Here is a 17,911-nt window from a genome sequence, read left to right as displayed (position 1 = left end):
ATCACAGCCTACAGAACAGCTCACAAAAAAATGCAACAGACACTTGCAAGCAACCTCCACCTCCCCCTGTACACTGCTCTTCACAGGAAGTTAACCGCAGCCCCCAAAAGGTAATGCAGCCGTCAACTATCAGACCACACAATGATGGCCGTTAAGGTCCCACACGGATGAGGCGGTAGCGCCTCTTCCATACTTGGCACCTGAGAAATTCCTCCTGAAATACATGATTACCTAGGCGCCGTTAATGACGCCACCAGATGCGCGCACAGTCAAAGCCGCGAGCCGCTGCCCGATGCCGGTGAAAATTGTCTCTATTTTCGAGTATGCAATCACTGTTATACTGACATCACAGAACTCCAAAGGCGCCCTCACGCAGAACCCACATGCGAGACAACCTCGGATCAGCACGTATCTTTACCATTGATGACAGAGTACCTACAAACCTTCACAAACCCATCTAACAGCATTCTCAAACTTATACTCATGTCACGTGACTATGTAAAAAATAAGACCCGAGTCGACCTCACGGAAGTTGTATAGTGTCACAGAAATTGTTAACGCTCGCTTTCTCAGATTGCATCGACGAAAATTCTTGATCTGACAGAACCTATTTACGAAAATAAAGCAGAATAAAGTAGAATGCAGTCTTCCTGGCGGACCTGACATGTTACCCACTACATCACGTGTTATCCATCCTGCTTTCAACACGCACAAACATTCCCTCCACTATGTAGTGGCTCCTATATCCCAGCACAAAGGATGTGAATGAATCGAACATTATGATTGGCTCTTTTTGAATTTACCTGCCGAATTACGGATGCCGCTGGTATCAAAGCACCATCCACCTCTTCTTTCTTTCTGCAGATGGGACTTTCAGCAGCAAAATTATTTTGCACAGATCGCTAAATTGCACTCGCAGTCGAATCCGCAAAGTCGTCTACAGATCATTAAATATATACGAGACCCACAAGGATATTGGAAGCCAGGAACATATTTACCAGTGTAACTACAATAAAATATTATATCGATTGCCACAACACTCTGACTCCGATCAATGTACATGTAATTTCCACTCTTGATGTTTGTGCTTCTGGAACGAATCTCAGTATCTGTAGTGCACACAGTTTTCCACACAAAAAATCTCCCTCGTACTCTCATGGTTACTGATGTGCTGAAGCAATATGTCCCTCATGATAGGACACACTGTCATCCTCTCTAGTCATGCCACAACATAAAGCATAGTAACTTTAATATGCAATATATACACATTTTACACAACGTAAGCCACAGTAACTTTAAAATGCAATATATACACATTTTACACAAACTGTGCAGTTATCTTTTATATCTGTACAGCACCCAAAAAAATTATGGTATGCCTAAACTCACACCGGCTATATGTCACGATGCTCATAAGTCCTAGGGAAACACCATTGGCCTTTTCTTTCTTTCTACAGATGTGACATTCAGTGGCAATTAACTGTTTTTCACTGATCACCATATTGCACCAACAACTAAACGTCGCAAAGTGCCGTACATATCGTCAAATATCGAAAGACTGTTTCTCAATTACACTGCTCTCTCACTGAGGACAGGAACTTGAATATTAGAGTGTGAAACCGATATCCAACCCAGAAATATATCACCACATACTATGTCGATGTAGTAAACATACAGTTTATATCCTCCATCTTACAAAATCGTCTTTTTTACATCAGAGCACCCTCAGCGGACTGAAGTCGTACTTATTCCTATCACCTTTATGGTATTGGTCCAGAAAAATCCACCTCATTCAGAGGCAATGTCGTACTTCAACTTGTAAAGTGGGATAGCTTTTAACATGGATACTTGTGTACAGCTGTAGAACCAAGACCACTTGTGACGGTAACATTCAGTAGTTGTTGCGATCAGTTTTTTTTTTAACATCTGACCCATTATGTCTCTCTTTCTATGACACAGTGATAGCACTCACAAGAAGAACCAAAGAGACATGCCCACCTATCGTTGATTTTCGGTCAGTATTATTTAGCATTTTGTGCAATCATTTATTGGTCAAGTATTATTACATTTAATAGTAGTGGGATGTGTGTGATATGTTCGCATTTGAGCATCAGGCTTATAATGTATGTGTTTGTGTTCCAATATGTGTAAAGGAGATAACTACGTCCAGTCGTAAGGAAGGTACAGATAATTCCATTTCCAGAGACACAGCCTTCAGCAGGGTGTGGCTCAAAATGGCTCTGAGCACTATGGGACTCAACTGCTGTGGTCATCAGTCCCCTAGAACTTAGAACTACTTAAACCTACCTAACCTAAGGACATCACACACACACCCATGCCCGAGGCAGGATTCGAACCTGCGACCGTAGCAGCAATGCGGCTCCGGACTGGAGCGCCTAGAACCGCACGGCCATCACCGCCGGCCCAGCAGGGTGTATTTCCGATACTTCGCTCATTGTCGAATGCAGTTCAATTGAGACCACAATCATAACATTTAATTGTAAGTAATATGATAAAACATATATGTGACCAGTTTTCTAGAATGATTCCGTGTATGCACGGCCTGTGGTGAGAATGATTCACGTTTCCCGTTAACGGCAGGGGCCATCCAAATGCAGAGATCTGTTGGAGTGTAGGAACGTATGTGAGTTAACTTTGTCATCATCTAGACGACTGAATAGCGAACTAATTCTCAGTATGAGTTGAGTGGCTTTTGTGATCAAGTGGAAATACGAGAAGATTGTGTATGGAAGTGGGTTTGCAGTCGACCGGTATTCCATACCATGTAAATTGTTCGTCTGACTGCTTCTGCACATTTCGTGCCTTTATTTAGTTGAGAAAAGATAGATTGTGGCGCGTGCATCTAGCATGTGGAAGACATGTTTACCTGTTCTCTAGACATGGGAAAGACCTTAGTTCACTTGTAAATTATAGGGATGATTTGGAATCTGTTATATCACCGACATCGGTATTCGAGAGTGGAAATATCATTTTCCCCTATCTGTTTCTAGTTACACAGTTGTTTACAGCACGCAGCACCTCACAAAGGATTAGGGTTTGTAGAGAAATAATTTTCAGCCTATATGTTGGGAATTATATTGCACTAGCTATCGGTATGATGCTGCCCAGTGCTTGATATCGAGAAGTACCGCGAAAATGGTCTAATATTATGGTGAACCATGTGAAAATAGGCATTTTCTTGTATTCCCCAAGTCTGGAGATGTCCGTAGAAAAGCAAGGAAGCAGGTTTGGAGCAGAAACAGTAACTCGTTTGTGCCAGGGGGAAACGATCCCGAATTTATAGAACAGTTCTGAGAGCGACTTCGGTCCGCTGAGTGTGCTCTGATGTAAAAGAGACGATTTTGTATGATGGAGAATATGAACTGTATGTTTACTACATCGACACAGTGTGTGGTGATATATTTCTGGGTTGGATATCGGTTTCACACTCTAATATTCAAGTTCCTGTCCTCAGTGGGAGAGCAGTGTAATTGAGCAACAGTCTTTCCGTATTTGACGATATGTATGGCACTTTGTGAGGTTTAGTTGTTGGTGCAATATGGTGATCAGTGTAAAACAGTTAATTGCCACTGAATGTCACATCTGTAGAAAGAAAGAAAAGGCCAATGGTGCTTCCCTAGGACTTATGAGCATCGTGACATATTGCCGGTGTGAGTGTAGGCATACCATAATTTTTTTGGGTGCTGTACAGATATAAAAGATAACTCCACTGATTGTGTAAAATGTGTGTATAATGTATTGTAAGGTTACTGTGGCTTATGTTGTATAAAATGTGTATATACTGCATTGTAAAGTTACTATGCTTTATTTTGTGGCAAGACTAGAGAGGATGACTGTGTGTCCTACTGTGAGGGACATATAGATTCAGAACATCGATAACCATGAAGGTATGAGAGACCTTTTTTATGTGGAAAAATATGTGCGCTATGGATACTGGCTTTCGTTCCAGAAGCACAACCATCAAGAGCAGAAATTGCGTGTACATCGATCGGTGTCAGACTATTGCTGCAATCGTAATAATATTTAATTGTAGTTAGACTGGTAAATATGTTCTTGGCTTCCAATATTTTTGTGAGTCTCATATGTATTTGATGATCTGTAGACGACTTTGCAGGTTTAACTGTGAGGGAAATTTAGTAATCTCTGCAAAATAATTTTACTGCTGAAAGTCCCGTCTGCAGAAAGAAAGTAAAGGTGGATGGTGCCTCGATGCTGGCGGCATCAGTAATTCGGAAGGTAAATTCGAATTATTTATTTAATCGTGTTTCTAGGGCCCTCCATTGCGCAGGCCGTTTGCCAGGTGCCGGTATTTCAATTTGACGCCACTGTAGCGACCTGCAGTCGATGAGGGTGACAGGATGATGATGAGGACAGCACAACACCCAGTCCCTGGGTAGAGAAAATTGCCCGACAAAGCCGGGAGTGAAACCCGGGCCCAGAGAATTGACAATCCGTCATCCTGACCATTCAGCTACCGGGAGTAGACAGGTAAATTCAATAAGAGCCAATCATAATTCTCTATTCATCGATTCATTCACATCCTTTGTGCTGGGATATAGGAGCCTCTGCATAGTGGAGGGAACGTTTGTGTGTGTTGAAAGCAGGAAGGGTAACACGTGAAGGAGTGGGTACCCCATCATGTCCGCCAGGAAGACTGCATTCTATGTTGTTCTGCGTTATTTTCATAAACAGGTTCTGTTAGGGCAAGAGTTTTCGTGCATGCAAGCTGAGACATGAGGAAAGCGAGCATTATCTATTTTCGGGACACTGTGCAATTTCCGCAAGGTCGACTTGTTTCTTATTTTTTACATAGTCACGTGACATGAGTATAAGATTGAGAACGTTGTTACATGCGTTTGTGAAGGTTTGTAGCTACTCTGTCATCAATGGTAAAGACATGTGCTGCCCGGAGATGTCTCGCATATGGAGCTGCATGAGCGCACCTTGGAGTACTGCGATATTAGTATAGCAGTGACTGTATACTCGAAAATAGAGGCAACATTCACCTGCGTCCGACGGCGGTTCGTGGTTATGACTGCGCACTCGTCTGGCCACGTCATCAAAAGCGCCTAAGTAATCATGTATCTCAAGAGGAATTTCTCAGGTGTCAAGTATGAAAGGAACGCAACTGCCTCATGCGTGAGGGTCCATAACAGGCGTCTGTGTGTGGTTTTCCTACCCCCATGAACCATGGACCTTGCCGTTGGTGGGGAGGCGTGCGTGCCTCAGCGATACAGATGGCCGTACCGTAGGTGCAACCACAACGGAGCGGTATCTGTTGAGTGGCCAGACAAACGTGTGGTTCCTGAAGAGGGGCAGCAGCCTTTTCAGTAGTTGCAGGGGCAACAGTCTGGATGATTGACTGATCTGGCCTTGCAACACTAACCAAAACGGCCTTGCTGTGCTCGTACTGCGAACTACAGCCGTAATTTTTCCCGGGGGCATGCAGCTTTACTGTATGGTTAAATGATGATGGCGTCCTCTTGGGTAAAATATTCCTGAGGGAATATAGTCCCCCATTCGGATCTCTGGGCGGGGACTACTCAAGTGGACATCGTTATCAGGAAAAGAAAACTGGCGTTCTACGGATCAGATCCCTTAATCGGGAAGGTAGGTTAGGAAATTTTAAAAAGGAAATGGATAGGTTGAAGTTAGATATAGTGGGAATTAGTGAAGTTCCGTGGCAGGAGGAACAAGAATTTTGGTCAGGTGAATACTGGGTTATAAATACAAAATCAAATAGGGGTAATGCAGGAGTAGGTTTAATAATGAATAAAAAAATAGGAGTGCGGGTAAGCTACTACCAACAGCATAGTGAACGCATTATTGTGGCCAAGATAGACACGAAGCCCATGCCTACTACAGTAGTACAAGTTTATATGCCAACTAGCTCTGCAGATGATGAAGAAATTGATGAAATGTATGATGAGATAAAAGAAATTATTCAGGTAGTGAAGGGTGACGAAAATTTAATAGTCATGGGTGACTGAAATTCGAGAGTAGGAAAAGGAAGAGAAGGAAACATAGTGGGTGAATTTGGATTGGGGGAGAGAAATGAAAGAGGACGCCGTCTGGTAGAATTTTGCACAGAGCATAACTTAATCATAGCTAACACTTGGTTCAAGAATTATAAAAGAAGGTTGTATACATGGAAGAATCCTCGAGATACTAGAAGGTATCAGATAGATTATATAATGGTAAGACAGAGATTTAGGAACCAGGTTTTAAATTGTAAGACATTTCCAGGGGCAGATGTGGACTCTGACCACAATCTATTGGTTATGAACTGTAGATTAAAACTGAAGAAACTGCAAAAAGGTGGGAATTTCAGGAGATGGGACCTGGATAAACTGAAACAACCAGAGGTTGTACACAGTTTCAGGGAGAGCATAAGGGAACAATTCACAGGAATGGGGGAAAGAAATACAGTAGGAGAAGAATGAGTAGCTCTGAGGGATGAAGTAGTGAAGGCAGCAGAGGGTCAAGTAGGTAAAAAGACGAGGGCTAGTAGAAATCCTTGGGTAACAGAATAAATATTGAATTTAATTGATGAAAGGAGAATGTATAAAAACGCAGTAAATGAAGCAGGCAAAAAGGAATACAAACGTCTCAAAAATGAGATTGACAGGAAGTGCTAAATGGCTAAGCAGGGATGGCTAGAGGACAAATGTAAGGATGTAGAGACTTATCTCACTAGGGGTAAGATACATACTGCCTACAGGAAAATTAAAGAGACCTTTGGAGATAAGAGAACCGCTTGTATGAATATCAAGAGCTCAGATGGAAACCCAGTTCTAAGCAAAGAAGGGAAAGCAGAAAGGTGGAAGGAGTATATAGAGGGTCTATACAGGGGCGATGTACATGAGGACAGTATTATGGAAATGGAAGAGGCTGTAGATGAAGATGAAATGGGAGATACGATACTGCGTGAAGAGTTTGACAGAGCACTGAAAGACCTGAGTCAAAACAAGGCCCCGGGAGTATACAACATTCCATTAGAGCTACTGACAGGCTTGGGAGAGCCAGTCCTGACATAACTCTACCATCTGGTGAGCAAGATGTATGAGACAGGCGAAATACCCTCAGACTTCAAGAAGAATATAATAATGCCAATCCCAAAGAAAGCAGGTGTTGACAGATGTGAAAATTACCGAACTATCAGTTTAATAAGTCACAGTTGCAAAATACTAACGCGAATTCTTTACAGACGAATGGCAAAACTGGTAGAAGCCGACCTCGGCGAAGATCAGTTTGGATTCCGCAGAAATGTTGGAACACGTGAGGCAATACTGACCCAACGACTTATCTTAGAAAATAGATTAAGGAAAGGCAAACCTTCATTTCTAGCATTTGTAGACTTCGAGAAAGCTCTTGACAACGTTGACTGGAATACTCTCTTTCAAATTCTAAAGGTGGCAGGGGTGAAATACAGGGAGCGAAAGGCTATTTATAATTTGTACAGAAACCAGATGGCTGTTATAAGGGTCGAGGGATATGAAAGGGAAGCAGTGGTTGGGAAGGGAGTGAGACCGGGTTGTAACCTGTCCCCGATGTTATTCAATCTGTATACTGAGCAAGCAGTAAAGGAAAAAAAGAAAAATTCGGAGTAGGCATTAAAGACCATGGAGAAGAAACGTTGAGATTCGCAGATTAATTCTGTCAGGGACAGCAAAGGACGTGGAAGAGCAGTTGAACGGAATGGAGAGTGTCTTGAAAGGAGGATATAAGATGAACATCAACAAAAGCAAAACGAGGATAATGGAATGTACACTCCTGGAAATTGAAATAAGAACACCGTGAATTCATTGTCCCAGGAAGGGGAAACTTTATTGACACATTCCTGGGGTCAGATACATCACATGATCACACTGACAGAACCACAGGCACATAGACACAGGCAACAGAGCATGCACAATGTCGGCACTAGTACAGTGTATATCCACCTTTCGCAGCAATGCAGGCTGCTATTCTCCCATGGAGACGATCGTAGAGATGCTGGATGTAGTCCTGTGGAACGGCTTGCCGTGCCATTTCCACCTGGCGCCTCAGTTGGACCAGCGTTCGTGCTGGACGTGCAGACCGCGTGAGACGACGCTTCATCCAGTCCCAAACATGCTCAATGGGGGACAGATCCGGAGATCTTGCTGGCCAGGGTAGTTGACTTACACCTTCTAGAGCACGTTGGGTGGCACGGGATACATGCGGACGTGCATTGTCCTGTTGGAACAGCAAGTTCCCTTGCCGGTCTAGGAATGGTAGAACGATGGGTTCGATGACGGTTTGGATGTACCGTGCACTATTCAGTGTCCCCTCGACGATCACCAGTGGTGTACGGCCAGTGTAGGAGATCGCTCCCCACACCATGATGCCGGGTGTTGGCCCTGTGTGCCTCGGTCATATGCAGTCCTGATTGTGGCGCTCACCTGCACGGCGCCAAACACGCATACGACCATCATTGGCACCAAGGCAGAAGCGACTCTCATCGCTGAAGACGACACGTCTCCATTCGTCCCTCCATTCACGCCTGTCGCGACACCACTGGAGGCGGGCTGCACGATGTTGGGGCGTGAGCGGAAGACGGCCTAACGGTGTGCGGGACCGTAGCCCAGCTTCATGGAGACGGTTGCGAATGGTCCTCGCCGATACCCCAGGAGCAACAGTGTCCCTAATTTGCTGGGAAGTGGCGGTGCGGTCCCCTACGGCACTGCGTAGGATCCTACGGTCTTGGCGTGCATCCGTGCGTCGCTGCGGTCCGGTCCCAGGTCGACGGGCACATGCACCTTCCGCCGACCACTGGCGACAACATCGATGTACTGTGGAGACCTCACGCCCCACGTGTTGAGCAATTCGGCGGTACGTCCACCCGGCCTCCCGCATGCCCACTATACGCCCTCGCTCAAAGTCCGTCAACTGCACATACGGTTCACGTCCACGCTGTCGCGGCATGCTACCAGTGTTAAAGACTGCGATGGAGCTCCGTATGCCACGGCAAACTGGCTGACACTGACGGCGGCGGTGCACAAATGCTGCGCAGCTAGCGCCATTCGACGGCCAACACCGCGGTTCCTGGTGTGTCCGCTGTGCCGTGCGTGTGGTCATTGCTTGTACAGCCCTCTCGCAGTGTCCGGAGCAAGTATGGTGGGTCTGACACACCGGTGTCAATGTGTTCTTTTTTCCATTTCCAGGAGTGTAGTTGAATTAAGTCGGGTGGTCCTGAGGGAATTAGATTAGGAAATGATACACTTAAAGTAGTAAAGGAGTTTTGCTATTTGGGGAACAAAATAACTGATGATGGTCGAAGTAGAGAGAATATAAATTGTAGACTGGCAATGGCAAGGGAATCGTTTCTGAAGAAGAGAAATTTGTTTACATCGAGTATAGATTTAAGTGTCAGGTAGTCGTTTCTGAAATTATTTGTATAGAGTGTAGCCATGTATGGAAGTGAAATATTGACGATAAATAGTTTGGCCAAGAAGAGAATAGAAGCTTTCGAAATGTGGTGCTACAGAAGAATGCTGAAGATTAGATGGGTAGATCACATAACTGATGAGGAGGTATTGAACAGAATTGGGGAGAAGAGACGTTTATAGCCCAACTTGACAAGAAGAAGGGACCGGTTGATAGGACATGTTCTGAGGCATCAAGGGATCACAAATTTAGCACTGGAGGGCAGCCTGGAGGGTAAAAATCGTAGAGGGAGACCAAGAGATGAATACATTAAGCAGATTCAGAAGAATGTAGGTTGCAGTAAGTACTGGGAGATGAAGAACCTTGCACAGGATAGAGTAGCATGAAGAGCTGCATCAAACCAGTCTCGGGACTGAAGACAACAACGACAACAGCAACAACGTGTGTGGTTTGACAGTTGACAGCTGTGTCACTTCGCGGGGGTTGCCGTTAACCTTCTGTGCGGTCTAGTGGACAGGACGTGGTGGAGGGTAGTTCCGCTCATTGATTGCGTGTCCGTGGCATTATGCTGCCGCTCCTCCAGATTCCAGAGCGGCTCAATGCAACTATCAGCACCGCCATCTACAATTCGCAGCAACCAATCCATATCATGAAGACAATGCTGCAGACGTCCGAAACGGTAGCTCCAGTGGATTTAATGCCGATTGCACCATCCTCTCCTCTAATACAGAGTGCCCAGCTATCTCACCAGCAACGAGTGAATTCTGTAGAACATGGAGGACCCTACCAATGTGTGGTCCTGTGGGACCAATTGTTGCTTCCTCTTGTTCCAGTGAGTAACCACCTCTACCCACCACAATTTCACAGACTCAACCAACAGAGTGAGATAGGAAAATTATGGCAGTGGTGAATGATATATCGTACTATCAAGCTAATAATGATCCTAGCCCAGTACTACAAACAGATACCATCCCGACGTCAGTCTCAAATATGTTGACCCCACTCCTTACACCCAAAAACGGCCTGTAAAACCATCCAATGGAACTCAACATCGCTCCAAGAAAACAAAGACAACGTTCGACATTATCTGCTCAGGACTCAAGTAGACAATTGTGCCATCACTGAAACACGGTTAAAACCAAACAAATCGTACGCACTCTCCCTACTCTCTCGTTAGAGAAGACAGACGTTGGTGTATCATTGCTGGTAAAACCAGATATCCACTTTCCTGTTGTCAATACTGGCATGACCCATTGCAAGTGGTGGGTATCCGTTTGCATGAAGGACCTCCATCTGTATACGATCTCAGCTAGGGTTGCCAAACGTACGGTTTTAGCCGTAACAGTACGTAATTTTCCCGTTTTGTTCCGGGTACAGTACAAACCTTCAGCCATATGTCAAATGTTCCGATTCTGAGCGTGAGGCGTAATGACTTACATTTTTAATCTGCCAGTACCAAATTTTACGATGCAGATTACGTTTTTGAGGCTAGGGCGCGGATGTAATGGCAGCTGAGACAGAGTGAGAAGGATCTGACGTCAGAAGCAGAACTGCGTTGTGTGCACACTATTAACAAAGAGATCAAAAAGGCCTGCCTAGTTCTAGCTCTGCCCAAGACGGTCGACCTCGGCTTGCTCATGTTTTGTGTCGGTCCCTACCAACCTCAGCGATTCAACACAAAATCTCGCGTTCTAACCATTGCGAAGTGACTGTTGTGGGCCGCGCGGAGTGTCCGCGTGGTTAGAGGCGCCATGTCACAAACTGCGCGGCCCCTCCCTCCGGAGGTTCGGGTCCTCCCTCGGGCATGGGTGTGTGTGTTGTCCTTAGCGTAAGCTAGTTTAAGCAGTGTGTAAAATTAGGGACCGATGACCTCAGCAGTTTGGTCTCTTAGTTATTCACACACATTTGAACACTTTTGATTGTTGTGGTGTGTTCTTTTTATTGCCAAAATGTAGTTTGTGTTACTGGATCTTTTCAATTTAGAACTGTCTATGATACGGAATTAGGAGCAAAAAGGCACGATCGTTCGACATGAAACTGTCAATTCTGATTGGAGCCTTGCTTGGGCATAAATTGAAACCGGTATTTAAGTACGAGTGTGGTACTAGCACTGCGTGACGAAAGTGCGGCTTGTTCTCCTAACACCGTATCCCGTCAGAATTTTTCTTCTTTTTGTGAACAAGCTGTACTTCCACTCCAAGCAACAAGACGCATTGTTTCGTTCATTTATGGCGCAGGTTCAACACTTCGTGTATTTCACGTTTCAGAACTTACGTCTTTGTGGAAGTAGTGTGTTCAAAATGCATGGATGGGACTGTGACAAATCCCACAAAAAGAAAATTAGATATTCAAACTAGTACAGACCGGAGCGGAAGTCTAAGTGTATTGATCAGTTCGAGAAAAAGAATTTCCAGAATTACGGCCAGTTCCAGGAAATGTATACAATGCAAGGTGTGTCTTACGTGTTGGAGAAGCTGGAGAGGGATTTTCGATTTCACACGGCGGCGTAATCGATGTTAGGCATCATTCTAACAGTGTCAACCATAAACGCAGACGTTTAACATCGGTACAAACCACACTCATGAAAAGTCTCTACAAGCTGGACTCTGTTGAAGCAGACAAGGTATGTAAAAGGATCGTGGCATTTTCAAAATTTCTAATTTTCAAGGTAATAATAGACCTGTTTAGGCAATTATAAAAATACGCTATTATTAGTGCTTCTTTCTTCGTTTCCAGGTAACAACGTCCGAGCTTACATTCGCGTTTCACACAGGTAAACATCATCTTAGTTACGTCAGCACTGACTCCAATGCTAAAATATCTTCTCAGTTATTCTCCGATTCGACAACTGCAAATAAAATCAATTGTGGTAAAGCAAAATGTGAGGCATTAATTACTGGTGTTTTGGGACCAAATAGGGTCAATAATTTAACTCCCAAGTTGAAGGACAGTAAATTTTTGGTGTAGGGTTTGATACTTCCAGCAAAGGTAGTCAATAGTGTTATACCATATGTGTAAGGTACTTTGATGTGCAAGCAGGCGCGTCCCACAGAATTTTAGATTTCCGTGAGGACTCTGGTGAATCTGCATCTGCAATTTCTGAGCAGATCTTGAAAATGATTCCAAAACACGTGTTGAATTTGACCCATGTTTCAAGTTTTACTGCAGACAATACAAATGCAAATTATAGAAAGAAAAACTCTATGTTCAACTAAAAACGGAAAATCGTGGTATAGTGAAATCAAACTGCTGTGCACAAATAGTCCTCAACTGCTGTAAATCTGGTATGAACGCTATTTCAATATACAATGAAATGTTAGGAATTAAGACTTTCAACTGTTTATCAAATTCACATAAAACGGTATCTCAATTGAAAAATTACTTTCAATTTTTTGGTGCAGAATACAATGCTTTGTTGAGACGTGTACCTACATTGTGGTTAAACCTAAGGCCTGCCAGTGGAAGAGTGTTGAAAAATCTTCCTGTAATTATATCGTATTTTTCTAGTGTAGATGATAGCCCCAGCTTCATTAAAAACAACCTGATAGATGTGTCTGGTTCTGGAAAACAACTTATTTTAGTATAATTATATCTACAGTTTTCCTTCCACATATAGGACATTGTTTCGAAGGATGCATTCAACTTCGAAAAAAATGAATTGACAAATTGTGAAGTATACTGTGTAATGGAGAATATAAAAATGGATTTAGAACATAGGATAAATGATCTGTTTTTTGGTTATAAGGTGCAACAGTTGCTGGATAAACTGGAACACCTGATCCAGATGAAAAACAAACACTAGAAGAACGCAAACCCATATATGAAGTTTGTCTGAAATATTTAAATGAATAGTTTGATTCTGATGATAGTAACGTTCTGTCCTTGATGGATTGCATATATCTTGAAAAAGAAAAACTGAGAATCAAAATATTTTGAAATTAACTGAATCACATTGTATTGTTGATTTCCTTAGTATACGTAATAGGTATTGACAGGTCGCTATAATTTCTGATTGTTTTGGGGGGAAGGGATGAGCATTCGAAAGGAAAGTTAGCTACCAAAGTTCGACCAAGTGAAGCCCTGGTGACGGTGGACTTGAGCACTGCATCACCTGCACATTCTATCGAAACAACTTGGGAAGTAATACCGCATATTTTGGTTCAGATCACTTGCGAATTCAAATTATAACTAGAGCACAACTTAGGGAGACTGTCAGACACACAATCAACCGGAAATGGAACACAAAAAAGCCACATGGGACCTATACAAAACGTTACTGGAAGACAAAGTGGAATGCTTCATCGAAACTGGGAATCCCGAAGGCTGCTACGAGGTCTTGGTAGCGCCTATCAATGAAGTGGCGGAAGTCTCAATACCCCAAAAAAGATATAAGCGGGCTACTCATCGGCCATCACCCTGCTAATGGGATTCACAATATGACGCAGTTCTCAAGGAACGAAGGCAGGCATTAAGGAAACACAAAAATGTCTCTAACGATACAAACTATTTTCAGCTTAAGAAAGCACAAGCTACAGACAAGAAAATGTTCCAGATCAAAAAAGAAAATCGTTGAAAAATTTCTGCACTGCAGCCTGCAGAGAAACTCTATTAACCAGGATCTGCAATGTGATACGGAACATTAAAGCCGGTCTGATAATGGATATGCGCCCACCTTCATCATCCGATGAACTTTTAGATTCGTTCTTGTGTATGGTAGCTCCATCCGACGTAAAGGAAAGGAAAACGAGGCGGAATATGAGGAGGAAAATACTGTCATCACACAACTCTTCTCGCTGGAAAAATCCCGGGTTGCGCTCTCCCAAACGAAGAGCACTGCACATGGCCCTGATGATACCGTCTACCCAATGCTACGACACATTACAAACAAAGGGAAACTGCTGCTGCTCCACATTTACGATAATGTATAGACACAAAAGATCATATACACTCGTTAGAAACATGTCGTATCGTCCTCATTCACAAATCGGGAAAAATATGTGATAAATCAGAGTCATATCGGCCTGTCGCCTTATTACCGTATTTGGTGAAGGTAATGGAAATGATTATTAAGTGGCGCTTAGAACGGTGGTGTGAAAACAAGGAACTATGACCGGAAAAACAGTTTGGATTCGAAAAGGAAAAGGGACCACTAAAATCTTTTTTCGATTAGTTACTGACATAGAGCTGAATCTCTCTAGGAACAATTGTACGATACTTATGCTCATAGATTTGACTAAAGTATACGGCAACGTCGTCGTGCGAATCTTAAAGGAAAAATTGTAGAAACTCCAGATTTCAAACCCATTGTCTGAGCAATAGGAAGGCAATCATATGGCAACACGGAACTACACTGAGACCCAGAGAAACTAGCAGAGAACCCCCGCAGGGATCTGTCTTGGCTCCCTTATTACTCAATCTCTATCCTGAAAAACTTCAGGACCTCTTTGATAGGGACATTCTAATATTACAACATGCAGACCACGTACGCATGTATTCCGAGGCGAGTGTTCTTCAGTCTTGTTATCAGAAAATGCAGGCCGCGCTCATGTGTCTACTTGAGTTAGCAAGTTCTCTCTTACGTTTTTTACTCGTTATGTTATTCCACTTCCCAAAATAATGCAACTGAGACAACATGCCTTCCCAGTTGCGAAAACAACTCAATATCTTGGTATACGAGGGCTGGAACTTTAATAGTGGCAACTATTTATTTCCATCTCGTACAAAGTAGATACGTGTTCAAAGTTTTACTGACGTTCAGAGTAGTCACCAGCATTGTGTATAACCCGTAGCCAGCGATGTGAAAGTCGTAGGATACTCATAGCAATGCCAGTTGTGTTGACAATTTGAGCGGAACGTCTATTGCCCGACGAATTTGTAGCAGTTCTGATGCTAATGTCGCGAAGTGTTTCCTTCAGTTTAGAAATCCAGTTGAACTCACGAGGGCTTAAGGCAGGGGAGTCCAGTAAGTGGTATAGCACTTAGCAGCCTCCTCAGTCAAACAAATCAGTAACAGCTTGCACTGTACGTGCTTGAGCATTGTCGTGCAAAATGATGGTCAGGTCCAGAAAGAAGTGTCATTACTTCTCTCACTAAGCTGGTCATAGGCTGTGTTCCAAAAATGAACAGCATATAGTAAGAAGTGATGACACTTTCTGCAGGAACTGACCATCATTTTGCAGGACGTACAGTGCAAGCTGTTACTGATGTCTCCAGAATGAGATTTTCACTCTGCAGTGGAGTGTGCGCTGATACGAAACTTCCTGGCAGATTAAAACTGCGTGCCCGACCGAGACTCGAACACGGTACCTTTGCCTTTCGCGGGCATGTGCTCTATCACCTTTTTTATTTTTTTTATTTATTTTTTTATTTTTTATTGCGTTTCGCAGGCAACTGCTCTAACAACTTCTTTTATTTTTTTTTATTTTTTATTTTTTTTACGGCAAGGCCGTTGCCTAACCTACAGAACATATGCTTGAAAAATGGAAGAAACGAAATTTTCCCGCAGGAGATGTGGAATATTAAACCTCCAAATAATTTCCTCAAAGAATACAATGCATTTCTCGATTTTTTTGTTTGTTTTACTTTTGTGTTTTTTTATTATTTTTTTTATATTTTTAAAAATATTTGTAGTGGACCGGTGGGGGCTCGGGGGGCAAAGTGGACAGGAGGCGAAACCCGAGGCCTGGCCACAGTGTCCACCTCACCACCACCGAGCCTGCGGTGCTTAGGGAAATGGGAGACACAGGAATCAACAGTAGTGGAAGGCGTTGTTATTTATTTATTTGCATGTGTTTTTGTAATATTCAGTAATATCATGAAATTATGTGAACACATCGGCGAAAGGGAAAAGAAATATAAATTCTGGTTAAAGAAAAAGAAAGGAAAAAGGAAAAGCAAAAACAAATAAAATCCGCGCAATCTGCGACGCGCTCTCCCATCCGTGGAGGTCAGAAGTAGAATAGATCGTAGGTGGTTGAAACTCAGACACCGCCGGGGGAGGTGGGGTAGGTGCCCTCTGAGCCAGGCACCCCCCAACTCAGTGAAGGTCTAACAAAGACCGCTCGAAGATAGTTAGCAAATAATGTTCGGTAACGTGGCGTGTTTTCCAGAGCTGCATGGGCTGTTCCTAAATAGGTCCAGAAGTCGAGGCGGGATTTAGGTCCCTCATGAAAGAGATAAGCGACCGCCCACCCTTTGACCCACGTAATAGTGCGACATTTGGCGGCGGGAAAATGTCTGTCCTCCGGGTATAGAAACATTCGAGGTTCGATTGTGTCTGGTGGCACCCGGAGATAGCAGGCAATGATTTGCTGCACGAAGCGCCATACCATCTTGCGATGAGGCGCATGTCAGACGGTGTTCATCAGTGTCCAGTTTCTGGCAACGGAGGCAAAGAGGAGATTCTGACAAGCCGATGTTGTGCAGGCGCTGCTTCGTGGAAAATTTTCTGTTGACTATGTCATACCACAGTGCCCGGACGTTCGTAGGGAGGAAGGGCTGGTGGATGGTAGTCCACACTATGGGCCACTGGATGGAGGGATGTTTGGTCTTCATCACATTCCGGGGAACACTTCGCAGCAACAGGCTGTAAAAATCCCTAGTCCTGGGTGGGCGTGTATTTGGGAGACTGGTATGCAAGTAACTGTAGTCGACGAAAAAGGCCGAAATATGGGACAAATGAGGCACGATATGGCCGACAGACACTGGTGGTGAGTTGGAAGCAGGTAGGAGGGCCTCAAGCAAGCTGCGTGTTAGAGATGTTCCCTGGCCCATCCACTGTTTTCTCATGGTATTCATATACAAGGCTGCAGCTCGCATACGGACATTGACGAGCCCGACGCCACCATACCGTGAGGGCAGGGTAAGTGTCTCATAACGGACTTTAAACATTGAACCAGCCATGAGATAATAGTCAAAAGCCGCATGAAGGTTGCGCCCAACTGCAGTTGGCAGAGGGAGAACTTTTTTTTTTAATTCTTTATTATCAAAAACCATTATAATTATACAAATTAACCCACTTCCTTAATTCATTAGTGGGTCTCAACAGTTATACATTTATATTAAATTTTGCAGCTAGTTTAGTTTTAGTAAGTGAGCTACAGTCATTAGTAAACAATGGGCATCTAAAATCTACATGTCCTGTTTATACCTAATTCCTATAACTAATTTAATTTGTATATGTATTCTGCAGCGTCACATGTGTGCCAGTGAAGATATAAACCTACTTTCATATGCCTTGCTCTTCGAGCTAATCCCGAAGAGCATGCCCCCGGCACTGGGCAGGCCTCGATGTTAAATTCGCTGCAGTCCCTATCTTAATTTCCTATAACTAAGTCCTACAAACTAACTTATCCTACGTCATATCTGGTGTGTGTCACAATCGGTGGTTCTTCCCTACCCCCCCTAGTCCTGCACGTGGCGGATTCCAACTTAGATGTAGTCGGCCAGTCAACGCACAGGCGGCATGGGAATAGGGCTCTTG

Source organism: Schistocerca cancellata, chromosome 4 (genome assembly GCF_023864275.1).
Source record: "Schistocerca cancellata isolate TAMUIC-IGC-003103 chromosome 4, iqSchCanc2.1, whole genome shotgun sequence".
Classification (NCBI taxonomy): Eukaryota; Metazoa; Arthropoda; class Insecta; order Orthoptera; family Acrididae; genus Schistocerca; species Schistocerca cancellata.
Note: the sequence above shows the minus strand (reverse complement) of the source record.